Source organism: Dermochelys coriacea, chromosome 7 (assembly GCF_009764565.3).
Source record: "Dermochelys coriacea isolate rDerCor1 chromosome 7, rDerCor1.pri.v4, whole genome shotgun sequence".
Taxonomy (NCBI): domain Eukaryota; kingdom Metazoa; phylum Chordata; order Testudines; family Dermochelyidae; genus Dermochelys; species Dermochelys coriacea.
Genome location: NC_050074.1, coordinates 93061618 through 93072050, shown reverse-complemented (window position 1 = coordinate 93072050; position 10433 = coordinate 93061618).

Sequence of the window (10433 nt, the reverse complement as noted above, 5' to 3'; positions counted from 1 at the left end):
GACCATGACATGAATGAAATCATACGTCTTCTGCTTCATATCAGAGCATTACAACCCACTCCCCATCCTATTTCTAGCCTCAGAGATCTGTGGAGGATTTGGGTTTATTGTTGTTTAGAGGGAATTTACCAGGCTCTGGAATAGATGAAATTGTGATGCTTTCCCCTCCAAGTATATTTAACACAATCTGTAATTTAAGAAAGTAGATTTGAACTACCTTGGCTAGGGAAGTTATCTCAGCAGGAGGGAACTTCAGTAGGTGATTCATTTCTCTGCTGCCAGTGACTGACATGTCTGATTGCGCCCCCAAGCTGCAAGGAGGCTCAAGTACACATTGTAACAGATCTGCAGGCCTTTTTATTTGAAGAAAGGACATTTGTAGGTAAGCACAAATAATTTTTCCTATTCTTTTTTAAAATGTTCTAATATTTTAAGCAACAAGATCTTATACAATACAAATAACATGAAAAATTCCTTCTCTGACTCTATTAAAGGGTTAGGTTTCACTTTACTACACTCTTATTGGCTGATACAAGATTTGTATCAAGGGACTGTACAAAATCCTATATCCTTAAGAGCCATCTCTCCAAATACATACTGCTAATATTTTTTTTTTTAAAATACCTAGCTTGCTGCATTTTCTCCTCAACTACTTAATTAAGTCTGTAAAATGAGCATTTGGTAACTTTTGTTGTTCCTGAATTTGTCACTCTTCCAAAACTGCATTTTATTTTGTGAGAATGTACTTTTACATTTGAACATGAACCATAACTTGGAAATGGAGCAAATAATGAATTATATTACAAGGTGATGTCAATGTAAATGAAATTAATATGAGCGAGACTCATTCAGACTTTGAAAATATAAGCATATTATTTACAGCTGACACAGATAGCTGTTCCCATTTGTGAGATTAAACTTTTAAAACTAGCAAGGATTTTAAGATGATGAAGAAAAACTTGGTTATTCTGTACAGATAATACATTTGCACAAAATGGGTAATTTTACTGCTACTTTTGAGTTTTCTGGACATAAAGAAGAAAGGATAATCTGAAATAGAATTATCTATTCACTCCTAACAATACTTAGCACCAGTGCAGTACTTTATACCCTCGAAATGCTGGATGACCATCAACTAAACTGCAACAACAAATTAAAAGAAATAAATATGGAATTTTTCAAACATAACTGAACTAAGTTATTGAGATAGAATTTAATAACCATTTATTTTCCTTATTTATTATATTTTTCTTACCCACCAAATAAAGTCCCACTTATGTGGAGGAATTAACTGTGTTTTGCTTTGATTGAAAGTTGAAGAATTAACATCAGAAATCAAAAATTTTAAAACCCAAAATTACTTTAAAATTGCCATTCTGATTTTTTTCCAAGTTTCTTTTAAACATGGCCAGTACATTTAAAGCCACCTTTGCCACCCCCGCTATCCTCAGCTGTGCCAAGCAGAATTTAGGGTAGCAAACCTGTTATCTTGGGCAAATAGGCTGTCTACTCCTGGCCGAAACTAGCCTATTATGTCTAAATTCCCTCTCTCCCAGCCATCTCTGGTTGGCTGAATTTATTTTTGGATGTTAATTATGCTGCCATTGACTTGGTCAAGATGTTATCTGAAGCAATTTTTCCACTCTCTTTGTCCTAGATTTAAAGACAGTGCACATATTCCTCTATACTTTCAATGTAACAATTTCTACCTGGTGTCAGATATTAACAGTAGATGAATTCCCAGCTGTTGCATAAGTGTAACACTTAGAATCAGCCTTCCAGTGCACCTATTCACTATTCCACATTTTAAGTTTGTTTGCTGTGAACACCCTGCAATATTTATTTAACAGTCACTGTTTTGGTAAAACATTCCTGCTAGTACATGCAGGTGCTAAAATATCTGTAGAAACACACACACACACACACACACACACACACACACACACACACACGGCATGAAATCAATTTGTTTTAAAATTGAAATGAATATTTGATGCAGAAAAATTTCCACATTCAGCTAGCTCTATTTACATTAAGTGTTAACACAAGCCAGTGTTGGTGCAATACACTACTTAGAATTAGTTTATAGCCAAGGTTTTCTACTATTTTTATAGTGTCACCAGGAGTTTTAAGTGAAGGTCCCTCTCTACTTGGGCGGTGTGGAGTGCCTTGTTTGAAAAGGGAAGGGGCTGCTGTAAGCTGTGAACCAGAGATTTACAATCCCAGTTCTTTGTTGTGCCACTTGCAGTCCAGCCGGGGATTTTCTGGTATGCAATTTTCAGACCTGTTTACAAATTCAAAATCAGTTTATTCACAGACTATTTGATAAGAAGTTTGCATAACTGTCAACAGAAAAAAGCAATGGATGAGAATAGTTAGGGAGCAATACAGAAACACTTTGAAATGCCACCGAAATACACTGCCTCAGTCACTGATTATTTATCATCTATAAAAGATAGCAAAAGAAATACCATTTTATTCTGTATGATTCATGTATACAGGATGGTGCTTTTGCTTTGAAACCAATACGCCTCCCAATGATTATTAGAAACAGACCCAACTCTGAGAATGTATAATTAATGTCCTTTGTACCTTGGCAGTGAGCAAAAGAATTAGAAACAAATCATTCAAAACTTCAACAAAAGTAATTTTCTTTACAAGAGCATGAGGCAGCTATAGAGGTTAGGGCTGTTTCATTAGCCCAATTTGAATCAATACGTCAATTCTTAACTATTCTAAAACTGATTTGCAGTGACTTATTGGAAGAATTGAACGCTAAAGCAACGTATAACAGCAGCACACGGATAATACTGTTATTTCTTGTCTGTTTTCCTGTAATGCTTCGAGGCCCCAAGCAGGATATGAATCCCTTTGTACAAGGCACTGTACAAACATACCAAGGCCTTGTTTACAGTGGGGATTTGCCCTTATATCAGCCATCAACACCTAGGAAGACAGGAACAGTCACTGCACCAGTTTCAAGCCAAGGGTTTGAATTAGTGCAGCCCAGGGGTGGACAAAAATTATGATTTTTTAAATTTAAATCAGCTTTTTATATACATTAAATACATTTTTGTTTCAAAAATAGACCTATTTAAAATTAAATTTGAAATTATGACAAACTATGTTAAGGTCTAACCTTACCATAATCTATTAAAATAATTTTAATTAAAATTTAAAAATTATTAAGCAGTATATGTTTGTTGCTGAAGTTTTAAAGACAGTCAAAACTGAGAACTGATGGAACAATCAGCTTAGTTCTTGACTATATAATCATCTTTGTACAAATAATGTATGGCATCAGAATGTAAGGGGACTGTTGCCCCCTTACTAACATTCAGTGGGGGTGTTTTAGTTGCTAGCTCCCAGTACTAAAAGGGGGAAGGGTCGATGGGGAATCAGGACCCTGAGACTGCCAGTCCCTAGGAGCAATGGCTAGAGGCCAATGCTCCAGGTCAGCCTGAATGACAGGGCGGGCAGGCTAATCAGGGAGTCAGGAGGCCAGGGAGGTCCGGTCCTCCCTGTGAGCTGGAATTGCCTGGGTCAGACAGAGTGGGGCCAAGCTAAGGAGAAAGCAGGGACCCAAGCTGAGCTGGGGAGCAGAGCTGTGCCAGATCCAGAGAGAGCAGACCCCGTCCTGGAAGCAGAACTGCAGCCCCAAAGCCAGAGGCACAGCCCAGAGAGAGCAGACTTGCCCTGGGAGGAGAGCTGCAGCAACCAGAGCCAGAGGGGACAGAGAAGCAGCCCAGAGAGCTGGAGGCAGAGCTGCAGCCGTGCTGAGGCAGAGTGGAGCTGGAGCTGGGGCTGGAGCAGTCTGGAGCTGGGTGTCGTGAGCAGCTGGGGAGAGCGAGGGGGGACCCTGGGCAGTGGGCCCAGCACAGGGAGATGCGTCAGCCAGGAGGCTCTGCAGGCCAGACTCAGAGGGGGATTGGTAACCCTGACAGGGCGGGGGCAACACTGGGAAGAAGGGTCCTGCCACCTAGAGCCTGAGAGTGTGTGGCCACCACCAGAGCGAGTGTCCAGCCCACAGCATCCCTGCAGCACAGCCAGGGCCTGAGAAGAAGGCCTGGGACTTACAAGGAACAGACTGTGAACTGCCCGGACATTCCAGAGACACTGTTTGTGATGTTCCCTGCCACAGAGCGGGGTGATGTGTTTCCTTTAACCTTTCCCATTTTCCCTTATTCTTTTTAAAATTAATTGTTGATTAAATAATTTGCATTTGCTTCAAATTGTATGTAATGGTCAGTGGGTCAGAGAAGTGCCCAGTGCAGAGAGAGTTCCCTGGAGTGGGGACACCCTAGCCCCTGTCTTAGGTGACCACAGCAGGGTTGGGGGTCAAGCCCCCCAGGAATCCTGGGCCCCGCCTTGTTGAGGGTACGAGGACTCTGCCAGACAGGAGAGTGGAAGGGGAGTCCTCAAGGGCAGGGAGGCCTCTGGGTAAAGGAAGTGGGAGCGAGGACTCAGATCCTTTCGCTAGCCCACTTCACCAGGGTAGTGCAGAAGCCAGGAAAGTTCTCCACAATAGCAGGACTATTCTCCCACTTACAATAAGTAGATCATCATTACCTTCCTGCTAATTTGTTCAGGGGTCTGCTGTTGATATTTAGAAGTAGCACCCAAAATAGGAATCTTAAAATAGTCTCTTACCTCTCTGGGTGTGAAGATACGTTTGTGTAAGAAACCCTTTACCATTAAAAATATCTCAGTTCCTTCTCTAAGAGGTAACCATAGGGGAAGGGGTTCCCTCAGTAAATAGTTAGGCATGACTATAGTATACAACTATATAGAATAAACTGTTTTCTCTACATTTATCAATATTTGCTGTAAATTGCTATCAGTATTTGTTCAACATTCATTCTTTGTACATCATCAGTTAATCATGTGAAGTACTTCATATTTATCATTGTTCTATCTCTATACAAGTATGTTCATTGTTGATATTGTCAGCTGTTTCCTTTGCTAAAGAGAAGATTATTATTCAAAAAGCACTCTTCTTCAGCCCTGCACAAAATGCCAGCTTTGCTTCCAGTGGCTCTCTGTGTATGTCAGTGTAAGATCTGCTTAGATACTTACATGGCCACCAGAGTCTCTGAGCGCTCTCCCATAAAACATGACTTAGGCACCCCCAAAAAAAGTGATAGGGCACAATCCCAGGGATCACCTCTATGTATTAGAGTTCAAACTTGTGTGTATCAGAATAGTGATATCAGAATCCTTAAAATCTTATGGAACAGCGAGTAGTATAGTAGGTTTGCAACAGGAATCCCTGAAGTTTGATGAAATAAAACCCGTGGTGTATTATGATCAGTGGAATTGGAGGCAGAGGACCTGTATTCCCGGGGAGGGATTGTTATTGATGGGTCATCAGTGGAACAGGGAATGCAGAGAGTTAGGCTGGAAGCAACTCAGCCACGTGGAGAGAACAATGCACAGGTTTTAATAAAGTTTGTTCGACTTAGCCTGCATTCAGCTTCACTCTTTCCAAATGAAACATCGTGGTATCAGCTGAGCTGTGAGTTCACTGAAGTGCAGCAGCTGGCAGCGTGAGCCACAGAGCTCAGTCTGAAGCCCCATGGAGCCCTAGATTTTATGGGCACAAATCTAGCCAAGCAATGGCCATGGTGGAAGGAGAGGTTTGAGCTGCACACAGATCTGGCCGTGCAGGAAAGTAAAGCTGTTATTTCATCTTACAGTGGAACAAGGAAGGGAGATTTGCACCACTCTGCCTTGAGCTTCACGGCACACCTAGGAGTCCTGGGGAACTATTGTTCCCCAAAGCAAAACAAAACTATGGCGCAATACAGATTTTTCTACTCAAGAGCAATCCAAAAAGGAGCAGGTAGACCCATATATATTACAGATTTACACTCATTGTCAGGTCCACAAAATTGCATGTAATGGCCAGACTCCCTGCTTCAGGATAGGACATCTGTGGTACTGGATCAACACCTGTTGGAGTGGTTGTTCTGGGAAGGCAATCTCACATTAGACAGATGCTTAGACATGGAGCGTGCAATGGAAGCATCAAGAGAAAGAATGAAAGCCCTAGGAGGCACAGACCCCCAGAAGCATATGGAGCGACACACCAGCAGAGGGGAGAGCAGGTGGCCAGAGTTCCATACCCACAGTGAGTTGCATTTACTGTGGGAGACATCAGACAGCTGTGATGACATCATGACTCTCTCCTCGAGTTGGAGAGTATTTCAGGTTCAGGCTGCCAGGACAGGAAAGCAACAAGGAACAATACTAACCTCTGTGCATGCAACAGTGTTAATAGGGAAATGCCCTGTGTGGTTTCAGTTGGATAGCAGGACCTCCTGCAATGTTATTCTTTGGGTGAACTGGACTTGAACACCCCTATTACAAAGAGCAGGTGCAAACTAATAATGTACAAACAGGAGCATAATGCAGCTTGTAGGAAAAAGTGACCTCATAGTAACTAACCTGAAAATAACACACACTAGCAACTGAAGTTTGTGATGGTGGATGGTAAGCACCACAGACCCAGATGCCATACCACCCATTGTGCAGCATCAGAATTTTATTGCTGCAGTGCAAGAAGCAACATGGGGAGTCCCATGGACCATGGAGACAACTTTCAAAGCATATGGGGATGTTTTCAGAGGTGACGGGTGTCTCGAAGGAAAGCTGTGACTGAAAGCAGACCCTATAATGGAACTGTGTGCTTACCATGAAAGAAAATTCTAAAGGTTCTGTGTAATCCAGTATACAAGGAGCTCTGAAGTCTGCAGAGCAGGGGTATCATAGCACCTGTAAAGGTCAGTACAGCCTGGGTAAGCAGAATGGTGGTGGTGGTGGTAAAGAAGCCACCAGACAAATTACACAACTACATAGACCCAAAGCCACTGAAACGGGCATTGAAAAGATGCCACTATCCTCTGCTCACAACTGATGACATCTTGCCAGAACTTTCCAAAGCCAGAATCTTTACAGTCTATGATGGAAGGAACTGGTTGTGCACATAAGCCTGCATAAAAAGTCTGGTAATGCTGACAATCTTTGCCACACCATTTGGTTGCACATGCTGATGGTCATGAGCCCAATACCAGAAGTGTTCTAGAGAACAATCAGCCAAGCACTGGAAGGACTACCTGGGATGAAAATAATTGCAGAGGATATCCTCATTGTAGGCAGAAAGAAGGAGCACGGATACAGAAGCTGAACAAGACCATGACAGAAAACTATAACACTTTAAAACACACACACACACACACACACACACAAACGGACAAGAACATAAAACTCAACCCAGAAAAAAATGTTACTCAAACAGGGTGTGGTGACATACCTTGGACATTTGCTCACAGTAGAAAGACTGAAAGCAGATCCCAACACGATCAAGGCAGTCAGAGGCATGCCAGTGGATGTGAAAGGGATACACCGCTTGATAGGAATGATCAAATTTCTGTCCGTGTTCTGGCCACACCCAGTCACAGTAGCAGAAACCATGTCAGCTCACAAGGCAGGATGTTGAGTGGGACCAGCAGGTCCCCAACAGCAAGCCTGTGACATGCTGAAACAAATAATAATGGATGCCCCAATCCTGAAGTACTACCAGCCAGGAGAACCACTGACACTCCAGTGTGACACATTGGAAAAAGGATTGGGTATAGCTCTTTTACAGGAGGAGCTGGACACCAGCAGAGCCTTGTCAGAGACTGAACAGGGGTATGCCCAAATAGAAAAAGAGTTTCTGTCTGTGGTATTTGGAGTGGAACGACTCCGTCAGTATACTTACAGGTACACAGTAGTAGTGCAATCAGGCCACAAACACCGAGAGACAATCACAGAAAAAGCAGCTTTTTGTGCTCCAAAATAATTGCAGCACATGTTGATGTGCCTCCAGCATTACCAGGATAGAGATCAGATATTGTCCAGGGGGATTGTCCTGAGCAGGGCATAGAAACCCAGCATCAGTGAGCTGGGGGAAGGGGATGAGGACACTGAATTCCCATTAATATGCTGCACTATTTCCCAGTTTCAACAGCAAAACTGATGGAAATTTAAAAGGGGCTACAGAATACGACATCCACATGCAGGCAGACAATAGAGCCATATCATCAGGTGGTCAGAAGACAAAAAGCCATGTACCGGATGGAGCAGAATCATCTTTTCAAATAAAAGAAGAGCTGAAGGGAATATTTTGAGGACACAGAGATATCCCTACCTCATTACATAAGGATGTTATGCAAAAAAATGCGTGCCTCATACCTGGGCATTGACACATGTCTTAGACTCAATAGTGTGTTTCCTGGCAAGGAATGAATACACAACTCCACTCCTTGATAAGAGGGTGTGACTCTTGCAAGTCGTGTGATAACCTCCGGCAGAAAGAGACCGTTACCACATGAGCTGCCCAGCCAACCATAGGAACAGATGGCAGTGGAATTATTTGCCTTCAAGGAGAAGCAGTACTTAGTTACAGTGGACTACTATTCAAGTTTCTGGGAGGTCACTGCCCAGCCTGATACAAGCAGAAAGTCAGTGATTGGCAAACTGAAGGCCCACTTTGTGAGATATGGCCATCTGGACACCTTATTTACCAACAACGGATCTCAGTTCGTCTTGGAAGAATTCAAGAGATTTGCAGGTAAATGGGAGTTTGACCACCACATTTCTTCCCCAGCACACCCACAGAATAATGGTAAGGTGGAATCAGCTGTGAAAACAGCTATGAGACTGTTACACACGGGTTTTTTCCTTCTGGATCAGATCCTTGTTAGCATTTTTGGCACACAGGAATACCCTATCACAAGGCTGTGAAAACAATCCAGAGCAGGCACTGATGGGGTGAAGGACCAAAACCCTGCTACCAATGAGGTGAGGCCTGCTGCAGCCAGCAGGATGGAGATACCACTAAGAAGAGATGGCCAACAATCAGAGAAAGCAGGCACTAGAGTACAACAGGTCAGGCAAGGACCTACGAGCCCTAGAGACAGGCACTCCTGTGAGGATCCAGACATTAGGGAGAGACACCAAGAGGAGTGTACTAAAGGAGCTGAGAGGTGCAGTGGCATCCAGGCTATACAAAGTGACAATGCAAGAGGGACAAGTGATCCAAAGGAACAGGAGACACTTATGAGCCAGTGGACACAACATCGAGAGAGCGGCTACAGACATCATCACAGAACGGAGAGAGAGACAGAGAACCATCTGGAGGTCAATTCCACTGGGAGGGAGGAGACGTCACAGAGAGACACCATGCTGGACTTGGAGACAGAGATAGGTCACTCATCATGTGGTGCTTGTTGAGAAGACCAAACTATCTCAAAAGATAATGTAACCAGTTGAACCTGTAGTAAAGAAGACTCCAACTTGGTTATGTGCTAGCAACCTCTGGCCAAAAAGACATTGGGTGAGGGGTCATCTGTTATTTGTTGTTAATGTTTAGAAAATAGGGTAGATGTATTATGATCAGTGGAAATGGAGTCAGTGGGCCAGTGTTCCCTGGAGGGACTGGAATGGACAGGACACCAATGGAACAGGGAATGCAGATAGGATAGATAGAATCATAGGACTGGAAGGGACCTCGAGAGGTCATCTAGTCCAGTCCCCTGAACTCATGGCAGGACTAAGTATTATCTAGACCATCGCTGACAGGTGTTTGTTTAGCCTGCTCTTAAAAATCAATGATGGAGATTTCACAACCTCCCTAGGCAATTTAGTCCAGTGCTTTAACCACTCTGACAGTTAGGAAGTTTTTCCTAATGTCCAACTTAAACCTCCCTTGCTGCAATTTAAGTCCATTGCTTCTTATCATACCCTCAGGAGAACAAATTTTCTCCCTCCTCCTTGTAAAAACCTTTTACCTACTTGAAAACTGTTATCATGTCCCCTCTCAGTCTTCTGTTCTCCAGACTAAACAAACCCAGTTTTTTCAATCTTCCCTCATAGACCATGTTTTCTAGGCCTTTAATAATTTTTGTTGCTCTTCTCAGGACTTTTTCCAATTTGTCCACATCTTTCTGGAAATGTGGCGCCCAGAACTGGGCACAATACTCCAGTTGAGGCCAAATCAGCGCAGAATAGAGCAGAAACTGGAAGCAACACAGCCACAGGGACAGAGCAGCCCCCAGGGTTAAAATAAAGTTCTACTTGTTCAGCTTCACTTGCATTCAGCTTCACGCTTTTCAAATGAAGCGTGTGGTGCCTTAGACTTTGGGAGGAGAAATGGAAGAGGGTCTCCAAGAATTCCTACTGCGTACCCACCATGGCTTCTGATACAGGCTAAATCAAAACATGGAGCAGGAAGGAACACCAAATAGGGCAAGATTTTGAGGTTCAGACCGTTCACAAAAGATAGGATAAATTGGAGAGAGTCTGCAAGACACAGACAAGGAAATAATAAATATGAGGCAAATACAGTCTCCCTCTGAGACATGAGAGGCACGAGGGGCAGTAAAAACAGT